The sequence below is a fragment of the Heptranchias perlo genome, chromosome 3, assembly GCF_035084215.1.
Source record: "Heptranchias perlo isolate sHepPer1 chromosome 3, sHepPer1.hap1, whole genome shotgun sequence".
Taxonomy (NCBI): Eukaryota; Metazoa; Chordata; class Chondrichthyes; order Hexanchiformes; family Hexanchidae; genus Heptranchias; species Heptranchias perlo.
In genome coordinates, this window is record NC_090327.1 from 34,060,273 (window position 1) to 34,080,255 (window position 19,983).

A 19,983-nucleotide genomic window follows, 5' to 3' on the forward strand; every position below is an offset into this window, starting at 1 on the left:
ACGTAGGAAAATTTCAAATTAAATACAAGTAAACTTGTTTAATGAACACATTAGAGTTCAAACGTCTCACCTTGCATTGATATTGCGCCATACTTAATTGGAGGAGGGCTAATTTCAGTGGATTGAGAATGGATCTGGCCCGTGTAAATTGGAATCAAAGATTGGCAGGCAAAACTGCGATCGAACAATGGGCGGCCTTTAAAGAGGAGATGGTTTGGGTATAGTGCAGGTACATTCCAATGAGGGGGAAAGGTAGGGCAAAAATGCCAGAGCTCCCTGGATGACAAAAGAGATAGAGAGTAAGATGAAGCAGAAAAAGAGGGTGTATGACAGATGTCAGGTTGATAATACAAGTGAGAACCAGGCTGAATATAGAAAGTACAGAGGAGAAGTGAAAAAGGAACTAAGAGGCACAATGAGAGAGAATGAGAATAGACTGGCAGCAAACATAAAGGGGAATCCAAAAGTCTTCCATACGTATATAAATAGTAAACGAGTAGTAAGAGGAGCGGTGGGGCTGATTAGGGACCAAGAGGAGATCTACAAATGGAGACAGAGGGCATGGCTGAGGTAATAAATTAATACTTTGCATCTGTCCTTACCAAGGAAGAAGATGCTGCGAAAGTCACAGTAAAAGAGGAGGTAGTTGAGATACTGGATGGGCTAGAAAATGAAAGAGGAGGTACTAGAACCTCCTACTACTGTACTTAAAGTAGATAAGTCACCCGGCTGAGGTTTTTTTTTATTGGTTCATGGAATGTGGGCATCGCTGGCAAGGCCAGCATTTATTGGCCATCCCTAATTGCCTTTGAGAAGGTGGTGGTGAGCCGCCTTCTTGAACTGCTGCAGTCTGTGTGGTGAAGGTTCTCGCACAGTGCTGTTAGATAGGGAGTTCCAAGATTTTGACCCAGCGATGATGAAGGAACGGCGATATATTTCCAAGTCGGGATGGTGTGTGACTTGGACGGGAACGTGCAGGTGGTGTTGTTCCCATGTGCCTGCTGCCCTTGTCCTTCTAGGTGGTAGAGGTCGCGGGTTTGGAGGAGCTGTCGAAGAAGCCTTGGCGAGTTGCTGCTGTGCATCCTGTGGATGGTACACACTGGAGTCACTGTGCGCCGGTGGTGAAGGGAGTGAATGTTTAGGGTGGTGGATGGGGTGCCAATCAAGCGGGCTGCTTTGTCCTGGATGGTGTCGAGCTTCTTGAGGTACGACTCCAGCCACTGGAGAGTTTTCCCCCTGATTCCCATTGACTTCAATTTTACTAGGGCTCCTTGGTGCCATACTCAGTCAAATACTGCCTTAATGTCAAGGGCAGTCACACTCACCTCACCTCTGGAATTCAGCACTTCTGTCCATGTTTGGATCAAGGCTGTAATGAGGTCTGGAGCCGAGTGGTCCTGGCGGAACCCAAACTGAGCATCAGTGAGCAGATTATTGGTAAGTGCTGCATGATAGCACTGTCGACAACACCTTCCATCACTTTACTGAAGATTGAGAGTAGACTGATGCGATGGTAATTGGCCGGATTGGATTTGTCCTGCTTTTTGTGGACAGGACATAACCTGGGCAATTTTCCACATTGTCGGGTAGATGCCAGTGTTATAGCTCTACTGGAACAGTTTAGCTAGAGACACAGCTAGTTCTGGAGCACAAGTCTTCAGCGCTACAGCCGGGATGTTGTCGGGGCCCATAGCCTTTGCTGTATCCAGTGCACTCAGCTGTTTCTTAATATCAAGTGGAATGAATGAAATTGGCTGAAGACTGGCTTCTGTGATGGTGGGGATATCGGGAGGAGGCCGAGATGGATCATCCACTCTGAAACTAGGATCCTGAATCTAAATAAAGGAAATTACGAAAGTATGAGGTGCGAGTTGGCTAGGATAGATTGGGCAACTTTACTAAAAGGGATGACGGTGGATAAGCAATGGCTAATATTTAAAGAACGTGTGCAGGAATTACAACAATTATTCATTCCTGTCTGGCACAAAAATAAAACAGGAAAGGTGGCTCAACCGTGGCTTACAAAAGAAATTAGGGATAGTATTAGATCCAAAGAGGAGACATAAAATTGCCAGAAAAAGCAGCAAGCCTGAGGATTGGGAGCAGTTCAGAGTTCAGCAAAGGAAGACAAAGAGATTAATTAAGAGGGGAAAAATAGAGTATGAGAGTAAACTAGCAGGGAACATAAAAATGACTGTAAAAGCTTCTATAAATATGTCAAGAGAAAAAGATTAGTGAAGGCAAATGTAGGTCCCTTAGTCAGATATGGGGGAAATTATAATGGGGAACAAAGAAATGGCAAAACAATTAAACACATACTTTGGTTCTGTTTTCACAAAGGGGGACACAAATAACCTCCCAGAAATGTTAGGGAACCAAGGGTCTAGCGAGAGGGAGGAACTGAAGAAAACCAGTATTAGTAAAAAAAAGTGCTAGGGAAATTAATGGGGCTAAAGGCTGACAAATCCCCAGGGCCTGATAATCTACATCCCAGAGTACTAAAGGAAGTGGCCCTGGAAACAGTGGATGCATTGGTGAACATCTTCCAAAATTCTATAGACTCTGGAACAGTTTCTACAGATTGAAGGGTGGCAAATGTAACCCCACTATTTAAAAAAGGAGGGAGAGAAAAAACAGGGAATTACAGACCAGTTAGCCTAACATCAGTAGTGGGGAAAATGCTAGAGTCTATTATAAAAGATGTGATAACAGAACACTTGGAGGGCATTAACGTGTTTGGACAAAGTCAGCATGGGTTTATGGAAGGGAAGTCATGCTTAACAAATCCCCTGGAGTTTTTTTGAGGAGGTAACTAGTGGAATAGATAGGGGAGAACCAGTGGATGTGGTATATTTGGATTTTCAGAAGGCTTTTGATAAGGTCCCACACAAGAGATTAGTGTGCAAAATTAAAGCACATGGGATTGGGGGGGATATACTGGCATGTATTGAGAATTGGTTGACTGACAGGAAACAGAGTAGGAATAAACGGGTCTTTTTCCGGGTGGCAGGCAGTGACTGGTGGGGTACTGCAGTGATCAGTGCTTGGGCCCCAGCTATTCACAATATAAATCAATGATTTGGATGAGGGAACTAAATGTAACATTTCCAAGTTTGCAGACAACACAAAGCTGGGGTGGAATGTGAGCTGTGAGGAGGATGCAAAGAGGCTCCAATGTGATTTAGACAAGTTGGGTGAGTGGGCAAGAACATGGCAGATGCAGTATAATGTGGATAAATGTGAGATTATCTACTTTGGTTGTAAAAATAGAAAGGCAGATTATTATCTGAATGGTGATAGATTGGGAAAAGGGGAGGTGCAACGAGACCTGGGTGTCCTTGTACACCAGTCGCTGGAAGCAATCATTCAGGTGCAGCAAGCAGTTAGGAAGGCGAATGGTATGTTGGCCTTCATTGCAAGAGGATTTGAGTACAGGAGCAGGGATGTTTTACTGCAGTTATACAGGGCCTTGGTGAGACCACATCTGGAGTATTGTGCGCAGTTTTGGTCTCCTTATCTGAGGAAGGATGTCCTTGCAATGGAGGGAGTGCAACAAAGGTTTACCAGACTGATTCCTGGGATGGCAGGACTGACATATGAGGAGAGATTGGGTCGACTGGGCCTATATTCACTAGAGTTTAGAAGAATGAGAGGTGATCTCATCGAAACATATAAAATTTTAACAGGACTAGACAGACTAGATGCAGGGAAGATGTTCCCGATGGCTGGGGAGTCCAGAACCAGGGGTCACAGTCTCAGGATACGGGGTGTGCCAATTAGAACCGAGATGAGGAGAAATTTCTTCACTCAGAAGGTCGTGAACCTGTGGAATTCTCTATCACAGAAGGCAGTGGAGGCCAAGTCATTAGAAGTATTCAAGAAGGAGATAGATATATTTCTTAATGCTAAAGGGATCAAGGGATATGGGGAAAAAGCAGGAACAGGGTCCTGAGCTTGACAATCAGCCATGATCATTTTGAATGGCCTACTCTCGCTCTTATTTTCGATGTTGCTATGTTTCTCATCCACTCGGCACTTGTGGCTGAAGATGGTTGCAAATGCTTCAGCCTTGTCTTTTGCACTCATGTGCTGGACTCTGCCACCATTGAGGACGGGGATGTTGACAGAGCCTCCTCCTCCCGTTAGTTGTTTAATTGACCACCGCCATTCACGACGGGATGTGGCAGGACTGCAGAGCTTTGATCTGATCCGTTGGTTGTGGAATTGCTTAGCTCTGTCTATAGCATGTTGCTTCCGCTGTGTAGCATGAGTGTAGTCTTGTGTTGTAGCTTCACCGGGTTGGCACCTCATTTTTCGGTATGCCTGGTGCTGCTCCTGGCATGCTCTTCTACTCTCCTCATTGAACCAGGGTTGAGTGAGGAATATGCTGGGCCATGAGGTTACAGATTGTGTTGGAATACAAATCTGCTGCTGCTGATGGCCCACAGTGCCTCATGGATGCCCAGTTTTGAGCTGCTAGATCTGTTCTGAATCTATCCCATTTAGCACGGTGGTAGTGTCACACAACACGTTGGATAGTGTCCTCAGTGTGAAGACGGTACTTTGTCTCCACAAGGACTGTGCGATGGTCATTCCTACCAATACTGTCATGGACAGATGCATCTGCGACAGGTAGATTGGTGAGGACAAGGTCAAGTAGGTTTTTCCCTCGTCTTTGGTTCACGCACCACCTGCCGCAGGCCTAGTCTGTCGGTTTTGTCCTTCAGGACTCGGCCAGCTTGGTCAGTAGTGGTGCTACCAAGCTACTCTTGGTGATGGACATTGAAGTCCCCCACCCAGAGTACATTCTGTGCCCTTGCTACCCTGAGTGCTTCCTCCAAGTGGTGCTTAACATGGAGGAGGACTGATTCATCAGCTGAGGGAGGGCATCAGCAGGAGGTTTCCTTGTCCATGTTTGACCTGATGCCATGAGATTTCATGGAGTCCAGTATCGATGTTGACGACTCCCAGGGCCAGTCCCTCCTGATTGTTATCATTGTACTGCCACCTCTGGTGGGTCTATCCTGCTGGTGGGACAGGGCATACCCAGGGATGGCGATGGAAGAGTCTGGGACGTTGGCTGAAAGGTATGATTCTGTGAGTGTGGCTATGTCAGGCTCTTGCTTGACTCGTCAATGAGACAGCTCTCCCAACTTTGCAGGGTCGACTGGGCTTGGTTTGCCTTTGTCGTGTCCGGTGCCTAGTGGTCTGATGCCATGTGGTCCGTCCGGTTTTATTCTTATGATGACTTTTCGTCGTGAAATTGTACAACTGAGTGGCTTGCCAGGCCATTTTAGCGGGAAGTAAGATTGGAAATTGCCGAGGTGCTGGCCATAATCTTCCAATCCTCTTTAGATATGGGGGTGCTGCCAGAGGACTGGAGAAATGCAAATGTTACACCCTTATTCAAAAAAGGGTGTACGGGTAAACCCGGCAACTACAGGCCAACAGTTTAACCTTGGTGGTGGGGAAGTTTTTGGAAACGATAATCTGGGGCAAAATTAATAGTTACTTAGACAAGCGTGGATTAATAAAGAAAAGCCAGCACGGATTTGTTAAAGGCAAATCATGTTTAACTAACTTGATTGAGTTTTTTGATGAGGTAACAGAGAGGGTTGATGAGGGCAATGCGGTTGATATTGTGTATATGGACTTTCAAAAGGCATTTGATAAAGTGCTACATAATAGGCTTATCAGCAATATTGAAGACCGTCGAATAAAAGGGGCAGTGGCAGCATGATACGAAATTGGCTAAGTGATAGGATACAGAGAGTAGTGGTGAAAGGTTGTTTTTCAGACTGGAGGAAGGTATACAGTGGTGTTCCCCAGGGGTCGGTACTAGGACCACTGCTTTTTTTGGTATATATTAATGACTTGGACTTGGGTGTACAGGGCACAATTTCAAAATTTGCAGGTGACACAAAACTTGGAAGTGTAGTAAACAGTGAGGAGGATAATAATAGACTTCAAGAGGACATAGACAGGCTGGTGGAATGAGCAGACACATGGCAGATGAAATTTAACACAGGGAGGTGCAAAGTGATACATTTTGGTAGAAAGAATGAGGAGAGGCAATATAAACTAAATAGTACAATTCTAAAGGGGGTGCAGGAACAGAGAGACCTGGGGGTATATGTGCAAAATACTTTGAAGGTGGCAGGGCACATTGAGAAAGTGATTTAAAAAAGCATACATGATCTTGGGCTTTATAAATAGAGGCATATAGTACAAAAGCAAGAAGTTATGTTGAACCTTTACAAAGCATTGGTTCGGCCACAGCTGGAGTATTGTGTTCAATTCTGGGCACCACACTTTAGGAAGGATGTGAAGGACTTAAAGAGGGTGCAGAAGAGACTTACTAGAATGGTTCCAGGGATTTCTGTTACGTAGATAGACTGGAGAAGCTGGGGTTGTTCTCCTTAGAGCAGAAAAGGCTAAGAGGGGATTTGATAGAAGTTTTCAAAATCACGAAGGGTTTAGATAAAGTAAATAAAGAGAAACTGTTCCCATTGGCAGAAGGGTCGAGAACCAAAGGACACAGATTTAAGCTGATTGGCAAAAGAACCAAAGGCGACATGAGGAAATACCTTTTCACGCAGCAAGTTGTTATGATCTGGAATGCACTGCCTGAAAGGGTGGTAGAAGCAGATTCAATCATGGCTTTCAAAAAGGAATTGGATAAATACTTGAAGGGAAAAAATATGCAGGGTATGAGGAAAGAGCGGGGGAGTGGGACTAACTGGACTGCTCTTACAAAGAGCCGACATGGGCTCGATGGGCCGAATGGCCTCCTTCTGTGCTGTAACCATTCTATGATTCAATGATATCACACCTCAAAGCACTTCACCTACAATTAATGGCTTTGAAGTGGAGTATCTGTTGTGTAGACAAATAGAGCAGCTGTCCAGCATTAATAATATCCCACAAAGAGCATTGAGATGAATGACCATTCATCTGGGTTTTTTTGATGGCGTTGTTTGAGGAAGGAATAGTGCCCAGGACAGCAGGAGGATTCCCTGCTCCTCTTCAAATATTGTCCTGGATTAACCACCTGAACAGGCAAACAGGGCCTCGGTTTAACAGCTCATCTGAAACACAACACCTCCTTCAGTGCAGCACTCCTTCTGTACTGCATTGGAGTGTCAGTTTAGATTATGAGCTCAAGCCCTAGAGTAGGACCTGAACCTACAATGTTCACAACCAAAGGATGCCATCAACTAAGCCAAGGTGACATTACAAAGGAAGTGATTGTTGCAATGTACTTTATGTAGTATTGTATATAGGTCGCTTCCCCTCAGCTCTTGGAGCTGTGCAACTGATGGAGTTCCTTTAAAAGACACTGTGAAATCATTATTCGAATACTGTTTTACAGTGTAGTAGTGTAACCTGAACTACTGCTTTTCTTGACTCCAGTTCTCACCACTTCCCTATTTTATCCAACAGAGACCTATTACTGACGCTAAAAATACTGGTCGGGAGGAAGCTCTTACTGGGCAATGTTGAAACAAAACAGAAAATGCTGTACACTTAGAATGGTCCATCAGTGTCTGTGTGAGATAAAAACAGGTTAACCTTTTGGACAGAAAGCCTTCATCAGAACTGACTTTGTGGTTTTTGTTTTATCTCTGCAGGCTACTTCTATTTCGAAGAAGAGCAGGGGAATTCTCCCCAGTGTCCTGACCAACATTTACCTCTCAACCGACATCACTAAAATAGATTATCTGGACCTTGTCACATTGCTGTTTGTCGGATCTTGCTGTGTGCATTTTGACTGCAGCGTTTCCTATATTACAACAGTGACTGAACTTCAAAAGTACTTCATTGGCTGTAAAGCGCTTTGGGACATCCTGAGGTCAAGAAAGGTGCTATATAAAGACAAGTTCTTTCTTTCCTTTACCGCTAGTTTGAAAGGAAACACAACATCAACTACTCTTAAAAGGCCTTTTATATTGTAGGCCTGATGTCAGGAATACGGCCCAAGAGTGCTGCTCTCCCGAATTTACTCTTAACTTGCGCTATCAGGTTGCCTGTGAACTGACAGAGGAGGCAAAGAGACAGTGCAAAGTGCTAGTAACAAATTGGCCATCAATCTTGCATGGCACAATGGCCTCATGACATCATCAACTAGTGCCGCCACAACATAATAAACGAATGGGGCATGAATTCATGACATCACTGAGGGAGCATGCGTAGTTCACGCTACTGCTCGTGCAGCACATTTACTAGACACAGTTAGGCCACCAGGAGGTGATACGACTTCCAGGGAAAAACAGATCTTCATGGTCTAACAAAATTTTCATCTGGTTGTCGGGTGCAGCGGGAGACCTGGGTTACAGAGCCAGTAGCTGAAGAACAATATAAAGGAAGGAAGGAATTTGCATTTGCATAGCACCTTTCATATCCTCAGGACATCCTGAAACAATTTATAGCTATTGAAGTACTTTTGAAGTGTAGTCACAGTTATTATGTAGACATTGTGCACTGCAAAGATAATTGACTAGTTAATCTATTTTGGTGGTATTGATTGACAGATGAATGTTAGCTAAAAACTGGAACAACTCCCTCCTCCTCTTTGAAAAAGTGCCAAAACCTGAGCCAATTCAGCACCTAAATGCGCCAGCTGGGAATTCAGCACCTAAATGCTCAAGCTGACTCCACCCTATCAACAAGACAAGTTCTGTGGGATTTGCATCCACTGTGGGACGTCTAATTTTAACTTTGGACTCTTTTATGTTCTCTTCTCTTTTATGGTCTCTCCTCCCTATCCTCTGTTTACAATCAGGACAAATCTATCCTAATTTTTGTCATGCCTATGTAACCTGAATTTCTTCTGTGTCCAACTGTGTGTGCATTTTGGCAGCCGGTCCAGACTCAAGCCCATTACTTCTATGTCCATTTTTTTTCTCTCTTCTCTTTACCTCTTTCGGGGTGCTTCTCTCCTGTCTCCTCCCCTTTCCTTTCACCCAGTTATGCTACCTTTCATTTCTTTCCTCTTGGCTCCCCAATTGCTACCCAACCCACTATTCCTCGACCTTCCTACTCTCCTGCCGCCGTCCCAGGCTTAAATACCTCTTGGATAAGCCCACAACTTCCCTCTGTGCCTCTTTCGGTATTCTTTGAAGGGCACATCGAGGCACAACTCACTGTCTCCTTGTCTCCTTACAAGCAGCAACCCCAACTGTCCCATCCACCTCCCCACTGACCTCCCTGCCCAGTGGCCCGCTGGGGGCTAATCTCACCAACCTCCTTCCTGTCCCACTCCCCCTCCCAGCAATCACTGCCCCTTTTTGTACTTCCCTCCAGAATGTCCATTCACTTACGAGCAAGGGCTCTTGCCATCCGATGAGCGAGAGGTGATGAGGCGGAGGGTTTAGGGAATTTCAGAGTGTGGGGCATAGACGATTGAAGGGACAGCTACCAATTGCGAGGTAAAAGAGTGGGAAACGCAAGAGGCTGGAGTCAGAGGAATGGAGAGTTGAGTGGGTTGTATAGCTGGAGGAGGCAGCAGAGATGGGGAGGGGCAAGGCCAAGAGGGGATTTAAATACAAGGGTGAGAATGATCGCTACTTCCTGATTAAGCTCATCTTCCCTGATGCTCTTTACAATCTTGGTCACGTCCTGCATTTTGGGCCTTAGGCTTTAAGCTAGACTCGATCTTTTGAAATGTAATGAAGGCATGCTTCATTCTATTATTTTTGAGCTCTGGCTAGTTATTAAGAGTTGCAGTCTGCACACTGATGAACTAGTTCTTTCTGCACATTCATTCTCCCACTCTCGACACATTTTCCCCTAAATTGCCTAAGCCCCACTGCCAAACTTGTACACTTCTTCCAAGCCTGGTCTTCATCATGTAACATAATATTGCCCTACAATACTATGACCAGGAGATGGCGCTCTAAACATTGTTTTAAGTCTTCTGAACCAGTATCTAATATCAACAACAGCTTGCATTTATATAGTACCTTAAATGTAGGAAAAAGTCCCAAGGTGCTTCACAGGGGGAAAAATGGATGCTGAACCAGAGAAAGAGATATTATGAGAGGTGATCAAAAACTTGGTCAATGCAGTGTCTTAAAGGATGAGCGAGAGGTGATGAGGCGGAGGGTTTAGGGAATTCCAGAGTGTGGGGCATAGACGATTGAAGGGACAGCTACCAATTGTGAGGTGAAAGAGTGGGATGCGCAAGAGGCTGGAGTCAGAGGAATGGAGAGTTGAGTGGGTTGTATAGCTGGAGGAGGTAGCAGAGATGGGGAGGGGCAAGGCCAAGAGGGGATTTAAATACAAGGGTGAGAATTTTGATATCCCTTGATAACCTAACCTAACAAAAATCTATCGATCGCAGTCTTGAAAGTTCCAATTGACCCAGCATCCACAGCCTTTTGGGGGAGGGAGTTCCACATTTCCTTTGTGTGAAGAAATTTACAATGCTATGGGGAAAGAGCAGGGGAATGGGACTAATTGGATAGCTCTTTCAAAGATATCCCAAAGCGCTTTACGGCCAATGAAGTACTTCTGAATTGTAGTTACTGTTGTAACCAGAGGAAATAGTTTCTCTGTATCTACCCTATCAAGTCCCTTTATCATTTTAAGCATCTCGATTAGATCACCCCTCAACCTTCTAAACTCAAGGCAATACAATAACAACTTGCATTTATATAGTGCCTTTAACGTAGTAAAATGTTCCAAGGTGCTTCGCAGGAATGTTATCAGACAAAATTTGACACTGAGCCACATAAAAAGGTATTAGGGCAGGTGATCAAAAGTTTGATGAGAGGTAGGTATTAAGGAGCATTTTAAAGGAGGAGAGGGAGAAAGGTGGGGAGGTTTAGGGAAGGAATTCCAGAGCATAGGGCCTAGATAACTCAAGGCATAGCCGCCAATGGTGGGTGAAGGAATTCAGGGATGCACAAGCAGCCAGAATTGGAGGAAAGCAGAGTTCTCGGAGGGTTGTAGGGCTGGAGGAGGTTATAGAGATAGGGAGGGGCATGGCCATGGAGGGATTTGAACATAAGGATGAGAAGTTTAAATTCGAGCTATTACTGGAACAGGAGGTCAACAAGCACAGGGGTGATGGGTGAACGGGACTTGGTGCAGCAGAGTTTTGGATGAGCTCGAGTTTACGATCGTGGAAGATGGGAGGCCGGTCAGGAGAGCCTTGGCCAAGTTTATGCAACTTGTCCTCACAATTTAACACTTTAAGCTACTGGTGAATCTGTGCTGTATTTTCTCTATGGTCAATATATCCTTCCTGAGGCGCGGCGCTCAGAACTGAACACAGTACTCCAGGTGAGGTCTGACCAAGGCTCCATACATCTAAAGCATCACTTCCTCCTCTTTGTATTCCAGCTCCCTTGAGATAAAGGCCAAAATTCCATTGGCCTTTGTTTAAATACTTTTTGTACCTGTGCACTAGCTTTCAGTGATTTGTGTACCTGAACACTTAAATCTCTTTGCTCCTCTGCAGTTCCTAGTCTCTCACATTAAGAAAATATTTTGATTTGTTCTTCTCAGATCCAAGGTGGATGATCTCACACTTCTCCACATTGAACTCCATCGGCCATAGTTTTTCCCACTCACTCAGTCTGTCTATGTCCCTTTTTAACTTACTGCTCCCATCCACACAATTTACTGGCCTCTTAACTTAGTGTCATCTACAGGCTTGGATATACAACTGTCTATTGCTTAAGCCAAATCATTGATATATGTGGTAAAAATCTGAGGCCCTTGTACAAATCCCTGTGGAACACCACTTGTCACATCCACTAATAGAACAAAGAACAAATCCTTTATCTCTACTCTCTGTCTCCAACCTCCCAACCAATTACCGACCCATGTCACAAGGATACCTCCAATTCCGTGCGCTCTCATTTTTGCTAATAATCTTACCAAATGCCCTCTGGAAGTCCATGTAGACAACATCCATAGACATCTCTCCTATCCACCATGCTAGCGACCTCCTGAAGAAAATTCAACGAGTGAAAGACTTAGGGATAGAATATGGGTAGTAGAGTTTTGGATGAGCTGATGTTTACAGAGGGTGGAGGATGGGACAGGATAGCACTGAAATAGGTAAAGCTGGAGATGACAAAGGCATGGATGAGGGTTTCAGCAGCAGATGGGTTGAGGTAGGGGCAGTGGCGGGCGATGTTATGGTGTTGGAAGAAGGCAGTGTATGTGTTGGAGAGGATATGGGGTCAGAAGCTGAGCTTGGGATCTGGTTCAGCCATAGACAATGCCAAAGGAGCGGGATGGAGTCGGTTGCCAGGTTACGGAATTTGTAGTAGAGGCCGAAGATGACAGCTTCAGTCTTCCCAATGTTTTGCTGCAGGAAGTGACAGGCTGCAGCCTGAGGCTTTACAGGTTCAGAGCATGGGAAGTTTTTTTTATCCGTTCATGGGATGTGGGCATCGCTGGCGAGGCCAGCATTTAGTGCCCATCCCTAATTGCCCTTGAGAGAGTGGTGAGCCGTATGTTCAGTAGAGAGGTAGTTGCCTCTATGTACTATTTTTGTAAATTGCCCATACCTGAATTTATGGCAAGGCAAGAGAGAAGCAGAATGATCTCTTCAGGCTTCAGCCACCTCTCTGTTCATCAAGGTGCAAACTGAGATCAGGAATCAGCATGTTTGGTCCAAAAGGAACATTGCAATGATTATGGAGATGAAGGGATTGGAGTATGAGGAGCGAGTCTGTAAATTGGGCATTTTCTCACTGGGAAAGAGAAGGTTGAGAGGTGATATGATTGATTCTTTTAGAATTCTAAAGGGACTAGAAAACTGTAGACCATAACAAGCTATTTCACCTTGTCCAGAACCGGAGGACACAGCCTGTGCGTGAAGGGGGGTAAATTCAAAACTAATCTTGGAAACAGTATTTCAGTGAGCGAATGGTCAATCTATGGAACAGGCTCCCTAGGAAGATGCTGGAAGCAGTTAGTATTGATTCATTCAAATGCAAGTTAGATAAATTTCTTCCAGAAAATAACATTTCAGGATACAGTATATGAGTAATTTGAGATATGACGTGATGAGTGTAGCATGCTTGGGAGGATCATGTGACTTTGGACCTATGGTTCCCAAAGCTCTCCATCACTGGGGTTTTCCTTGCATTATTTCTGGGTTGTTGTAGATTATTTGAGAGAGATTGATTGCTATGATTAGTCAACAATTCCATTATCATTGTATCATGTGACTAGTGGGATGGTAGAAGATGAACTAGATGGACCTTGGTCTTTTTTCATCTAGCAATTCCTATGTTCCAATAATAAAAATTACATCTCTGGGAAATGGATGGATCAGTGGGTTATACAGTGTTTTCTCATATCGTCAATCCAGATGCAAATCTGAGCCATACTGGTGTAATGAAATCCCCCTCTGTCTGCTGCATCAAGGGTTACTATATGAAATGTATTTGGACTGTACCAATCCAGTTCCTGTTGGGTGCAGAGGTTGCAGGACATAGTGCAATACTGCACCTAATTCAGAAATAAATGGACAATCTCACTCGGAGAATCGATGTGGATGTCTGGTGTAGGAAATGGAAAAAATTCTTATTGGTGCAGTAGGTGGTTGAGGTTAAGGTGCAATGTTGGGACACTGCAGACGGGTCTAGACAATAGCTCAGGGGTATCCAACCTGCAACACTAAGGCTGGGGGGTCTAAAACGAGGGGTCACAGTCTCAGGATATGGGGTAGGACATTTAGGACTGAGATGAGGAGAAATTTCTCCACTCAGAGGGTGGTGAACCTGTGGAATTCTCTACCACAGAAGGCTGTGGAGGCCAAGTCACTGAATATATTTAAGAAGGCGATAGATAGATTTCTAGACACAGAAGGCATCAAGGGGTATAGGGAGAGAGCGGGAATATGGTATTGAGATAGAGGATCAGCCATGGTCATATTGAATGGCGGAGCAGGCTCGAAGGGCCGGATGGCCCACTCCTGCTCCTATTTTCTATGTTTCTATGTTTACATGTGGTTCCCTCCATCCGTAACCTGGCCCTCAAACTCCAGTAATTCAGTTCTATGTGCAACTGCATTCCTTACTTGCTGCATGGTCTGAATTTCGTGACGTTGCAAAGAACTGCTTTTAGCACTGTTACCTCACTGTTCGATAAATCCTGTTCCAGAACACCAGCATCTGTTAGTATCAGCAACTTAAGATACATGCAATTCAATGGAAAAATATATTTAAACCTTATATGTGGCTCCCGAGGTATAGTTGGTACACAGCTATGAGCTCACGATGACTAAAGTTGGACATCCCGGATCGGACAATCCATGACCATTCGGTACAACCCTGCTGTAATTCCAGGTGATGAAGCAGCTGAAGATAGATGCCCTGTGGAATTTCTGTAATGATGTCTGGGGCTAAGATGATTGGCCTTCAACAACCATAACCATCTTCCTTTATGCCAGGTATGACTCCAGCTACTGGAGAATTTTCCCCCTGATCCCCATTGACTTCAATTTTAATGGGGCTCCATGGTGCCACACTCAGTTGAATGATGCTTTGATGTCAAGGGTAGTCACTCTCACTTCACCTCTGGAATTCAGCTCTTGCATTCATGTTTGGACCAAGACTGTAATAAGGTTTTGGATAGATTCAGAACAGATCTAACAGCTCAAAACTGGGCATCCATGAGGCGCTGTGGGCCATCAGCAGCAGCAGAATTGTATTCCAGCACAATCTGTAACCTCATGGCCCGGCATATTCCTCACTCTACCATTACCAACAAATCAGGGGATCAACCCTGGTTCAATGAGGAGTGTAGAAGAGCATGCCAGGAGCAGCACCAGGCATACCTAAAAATGAGGTGCCAACCTGGTGAAGCTACAACACAGGACTACATGCATGCTAAACAGCGGAAGCAACATGCTATAGACAGAGCTAAGCGATTCCACAACCAACGTATCAGATCAAACCTCTGCAGTCCTGCCATATCCAGTTGTGAATGGCGGTGGACAATTAAACAACTAACGGGAGGAGGAGGCTCCGTGAATATCCCCATCCTCAATGATGGCAGAGTCCAGCACGTGAGTGCAAAAGACAAGGCTGAAGCGTTTGCAACCATCTTCAGCCAGGAGTGCCGAGTGGATGATCCATCTCAGCCTCCTCCCGATATCCCCACCATCACAGAAGCCAGACTTCAGCCAATTCGATTGACTCCACGAGAAATTAAGAAACAGCTGAGTGCACTGGATACAACAAAGGCTATGGGCCCCAACAACATCCCGGCTGTAGTGTTGAAGACTTGTGCTCCAGAACTAGCCTCGCCTCTAGCCAAACTGTTCCAGTACAGCTACAACACTAGCATCTACCCGACAAAGTGCAAAATTGCCCAGGTATGTCCTGTCCACAAAAAGCAGGACAAATTCAACCCGGCCAATTGCCGTCCCATCAGTCTACTCTCAATCATCAGCAAAGTGATGGAAGGTGTCGTTGACAGTGCTATCGAGCAGCACTCACTCACCAATAACCTGCTCACCGATGCTCAGTTTGGGTTCCGCCAGGACCACTCGGCTCCAGACCTCATTACAGCCTTGGTCCAAACATGGACAAAAGAGCTGAATTCCAGAGGTGAGGTGAGAGTGACTGCCCTTGACATCAAGGCAGCATTTGACCAAGTGTGGCACCAAGGAGCCCTAGTAAAATTGAAGTCAATGGGAATTAGGGGGAAAACTCTCCAGTGGCTGGAGCCATACCTAGCACAAAGGAAGATAGTAGTGGTTATTGGAGGCCAATCATCTCAGCTCCATGACATTGCTGCAGGAGTTCCTCAGGGCAGTGTCCTAGAGCCAACCATCTTCAGCTGCTTCATCAATGACCTTCCCTCCATCATAAGGTCAGAAATGGGGATGTTCGCTGATGATTACACAGTGTTCAGTTCCATTCACAACCCCTCAGATAATGAAGCAGTCCATGACCGTATGCAGCAAGACCTGACAGCATCTAGGTTTGGGCTGATAAGTGGCAAGTAACATTCGGCCAGACAAGTGCCAGGCAATGACCATCTCCAACAAGAGAGAGTCTAACCACCTCCCATTGACATTCAACGGCATTACCATCGCCGAATCCCCCACCATCAACATCCTGGGGGTCACCATTAACCAGAAACTTAACTGGACCAGCTACACGAGCAGGTCTGAGGCTGGGTATTCTGCGGCGAGTGACTCACCACCTGACTCCCCAAAGCCTTTCCACCATCTACAAGGCACAAGTCAGGAGTGTGATGGAATACTCTCCACTTGCTTGGATGAGTGCAGATCCAACAACACTCAAGAAGCTCGACACTATCCAGGACAAAGCAGCCCGCTTGATTGGCACCCCATCCACCACCCTAAACATTCACTCCCTTCACCACCGGCGCACCGTGGTTGCAGTGTGAATCATCTACAGGATGCACTGCAGCAACTCGCCAAGGCTTCTTCGACAACACCTCTCAAACCCACGACCTCTACCACCTAGAAGGACAAGGGCAGCAGGCATATGGGAACAACACCACCTGCACGTTCCCCTCCAAGTCACACACCATCCTGATGTGGAAATATATCGCCGTTCCTTCATTGTCGCTGGGTCAAAATCCTGGAGCTCCCTACCTAACAACACTGGGAGAACCTTCACCACATGGACTGCAGCGGTTCAAGAAGGCGGCTCATCATCACCTTCCAAAGGGCAATTAGAGATGGGCAATAAATGCTGGCCTTGCCAGCAACATCCACAACCCATGAACGAACAAAAAAAATTGTGTAGTCCTAGAGGTTAATGGTAAGTATCGCATGATTGCACTGTTGACAATTCCTTCCATCACTTTGCTGATGATTGAGAGTCGGCTGATGGGACGGTAATTGGCTGGTATGGATTTGTTCTGCTTTTTGTGGACAGGACAAATCTGGCCAAGGGCACAGAAAATGCTTCGGGTGAGGGACTTCAATGTCCATCACCAAGATTGGCTCAGTAGTACCACTTGATCTACTTGACCTCTACCTCACCAATTTATCTGTCACAGATGCACCTGTCCATGACAGTATTGATAGGAGTGACCACCGCACAGTCCTTGTGAAGTGTACAGGTTATTGGTAAGTGCCGCTTGATAGCACTGTTGACTACTCCTTCCATCACTTTGCTGATGATTGAGAGTAAGCTGATAGGATGTTAATTGCCGTGTTGGATTTGTGCTGGTTTTTGTGGATAGGACGTAGCTGCTCAATTTTCCACATTGTTGGGTAGATGCCAGTGTTGTAGCTGTGCTAGAACAGGCTTGAGGATGAGATCAGGTAGGTTCTCCCTTGTCTTGGTTCTCTCACCACCTGCAGCTAGCCTAGTCTGGCAGCAATGTCCTTCAGGGATTGGCCTACTCGGTCAGTGGTGGAACTATCGAGCCACTTGGTGATGGAAATTGAAGTACCCCACCCAGATTATATTCTGTGCCCTTTCTACCCTCAGTGATAGCACCAAGTGGTGTTCAACATGAAGGAGTACTGATTCAGCAGCTGAGGGAAGGCGGTAAGTGTTAATCAGGAGGAGGTTTCCTTGCCCATGTTTGACCTGAAGCTATGAGACTTCATTGGGTCTGGAGTTAATGTTGCTGACTCCCAGGGCTACTCCCACCCAACTGTGCCCCACCTCTGGTGGGTCTGTCCTGCAGGTGGGACGGGGCATACCCTGAGATGGTGATGGAGGAGTCCTGAACTTTGGCTGATAGGTATGATTCCGTGAGTATGACTATATCAGGCTGTTGTTTGACTAGTCTGTGGGACAGCTCTCCCAACTTTGGCACCAGTACTCAGATGTTAGTGAGGAGGACTGTTCATGGTCAACTGGGCTGGCTATGTCTTTGTCATGTCCGTATTCGATATCTAGGTCGCAGCCGAGTGATCCGTCTGGTTTTATTCTTATTATTCTTTGTAGCGGTTTGATACAACTCAATGGCTTGCTGGACCAATTCAGTGGGCAGTTAAGAGTCAATTACGTTGGTGTGGGACTGGAATCACATATAAGCCAGGTATGGGCAGCAGGTTTCCTTCCCTAAAGGACATTAGTGAACCAGTTGAGTTTTTACAACAATCCAACAGCTTCATGGTCAGTTTACTTCTACCATCTCTTTATTCCAGATTTATTTAATTTATAAATTGAATTCAAATTCTCAAACTGCCACTACTAGTTTTCTGGATTATTAGTCCAGGAATATAAACACTATGCATGGTGATGGTCTGTTAGGGGTGGACCTTCCATCCACCCCAAAGATTGGCCATCAAGTAAGCGGGAGTTTGGCCCAGGATAGGGACTCCCTATGTCAGGAGTTTCCAAATCTATGGGCCGTCAATGGTTCCCACTGTATGGTCAGCAGAGGTATGATTGATCAGACCAGAGGCACTTCACTGACCATAGGTGGTTGTGTGGTATACCTGGCGGTCCAGTCCTGCATCCTGGTACTCCCTTATAAAGGGGCCGGTTGGGACAGCTGTAGAGAATACTTTTCCACTTGTGGGGGAGTTCAAAACTTGGGGCCATAAATACAAAATAGTCACTAATAAATCCAGTAATGAATTCAGGAGAAACTTCTTTACTCAGAGAGTTGTGAGAATGTGGAATTGGCTACCACATGGAGTGGTTGTAGCGAATAGCATAGATGCATTTAAGGGGAAGCTAGATAAGTACATAAGGGAGAAAGGAATAGAAGGATGTATTGATAGAGTGAGATGAAGTAAGGTGGGAGGATGCTCGTGTGAAGCGTAAACACCGGCATAGACCTATTGGGCCGAATGGCCTATTTCTATGCTGTACAATTTTATGCAATTCTATGTTACTTGCTTCTGGGATAGGTAACTGACCTCAACCTCACCCCCTCCCCCCTACAAATCTGGTGTACTCCATTGAATTTTATAGCCTTATGCCAATGGCAGGCACCCGGATGTAGCCCCAGTTACACAGGCACTCACCATTGGCATGATAATTAAGGGATCTCCACATGACTCTTGACAGTATCAATGGGGGAGATCCCACGTGGGCACATCCCGGCACTTATGCCCGAGTGTGACCCTGTTCAGATTTGTGGGGAGCCTCTACCATAACTGGCCTGAGTTGGCTTGTTGCTGGTACTGGGAAAGTGTTCCATCCCCTAACACTAATGCCTCTCACCTTGATCAGTAAAAAGAACACAACTCCAGTGAGTAAAAGATGGTCCTATCCTGAAAAGAACTCGCATTGATATAGCTACCATCTCGCATCCACGGGCTGTAGCAAAGTGCTTCATTGTTGTTATGTCATCTTAGAGAACGCATTTTTCTAATTAATGTTTCCCTTTAAAATTTTCAGGGTTTTTGGTGGCTTTTAAATGTTTAATTTAGCTTGGGGGCTCAAAGCAGACTCTGAATCTCCAGTAAACTTGGCTAAGTCATGGGCCCAGAATTTCCTAGAACAGTGTGATCTGTGACACATTGTTAGGGAAAAGAAAGATTTGCATTTATATAGCACCTTCCATGACCTCAGGACATCCCAAAGCACTTCACAGACAATTAAGTACTTTTGAAGTGTAGTCACTGTAATATAGGGAAACACAACAGCCAATTTATGCACAGGAAAGTCCCACTAACAGCAATGAGTTAATGACATTGTTTGAGGGATAAATAATACCTGAAGAGTTCCCCTGCTCTTCTTCAAATAGCGCCGTGGGATCTCATACATCCACCTGAGCGGCAGACAGGACCTCAATTTAAAGTCGTATCTGAACGACAGCACCTCTGACAGTTCAGCACTCACTCAGCCGGCCACCAAAATACCAGCCGAGATTGTGCTCCAGGCCGACGTCCTCACGTGACAAGTCGTGCGTTCGGCGAGCCGACGACGACCCAGCACGTAACGTGCTTACGCCATTTCGCCCCGCCCCCCTCCCAAACTAAACAAGTCGAGCCGACGTCCCTCGGCATGGAGTCAGTGCACGCCTCCCTTTTACCCAGCCGCGCACCGCAGCGCGAGTGACGTC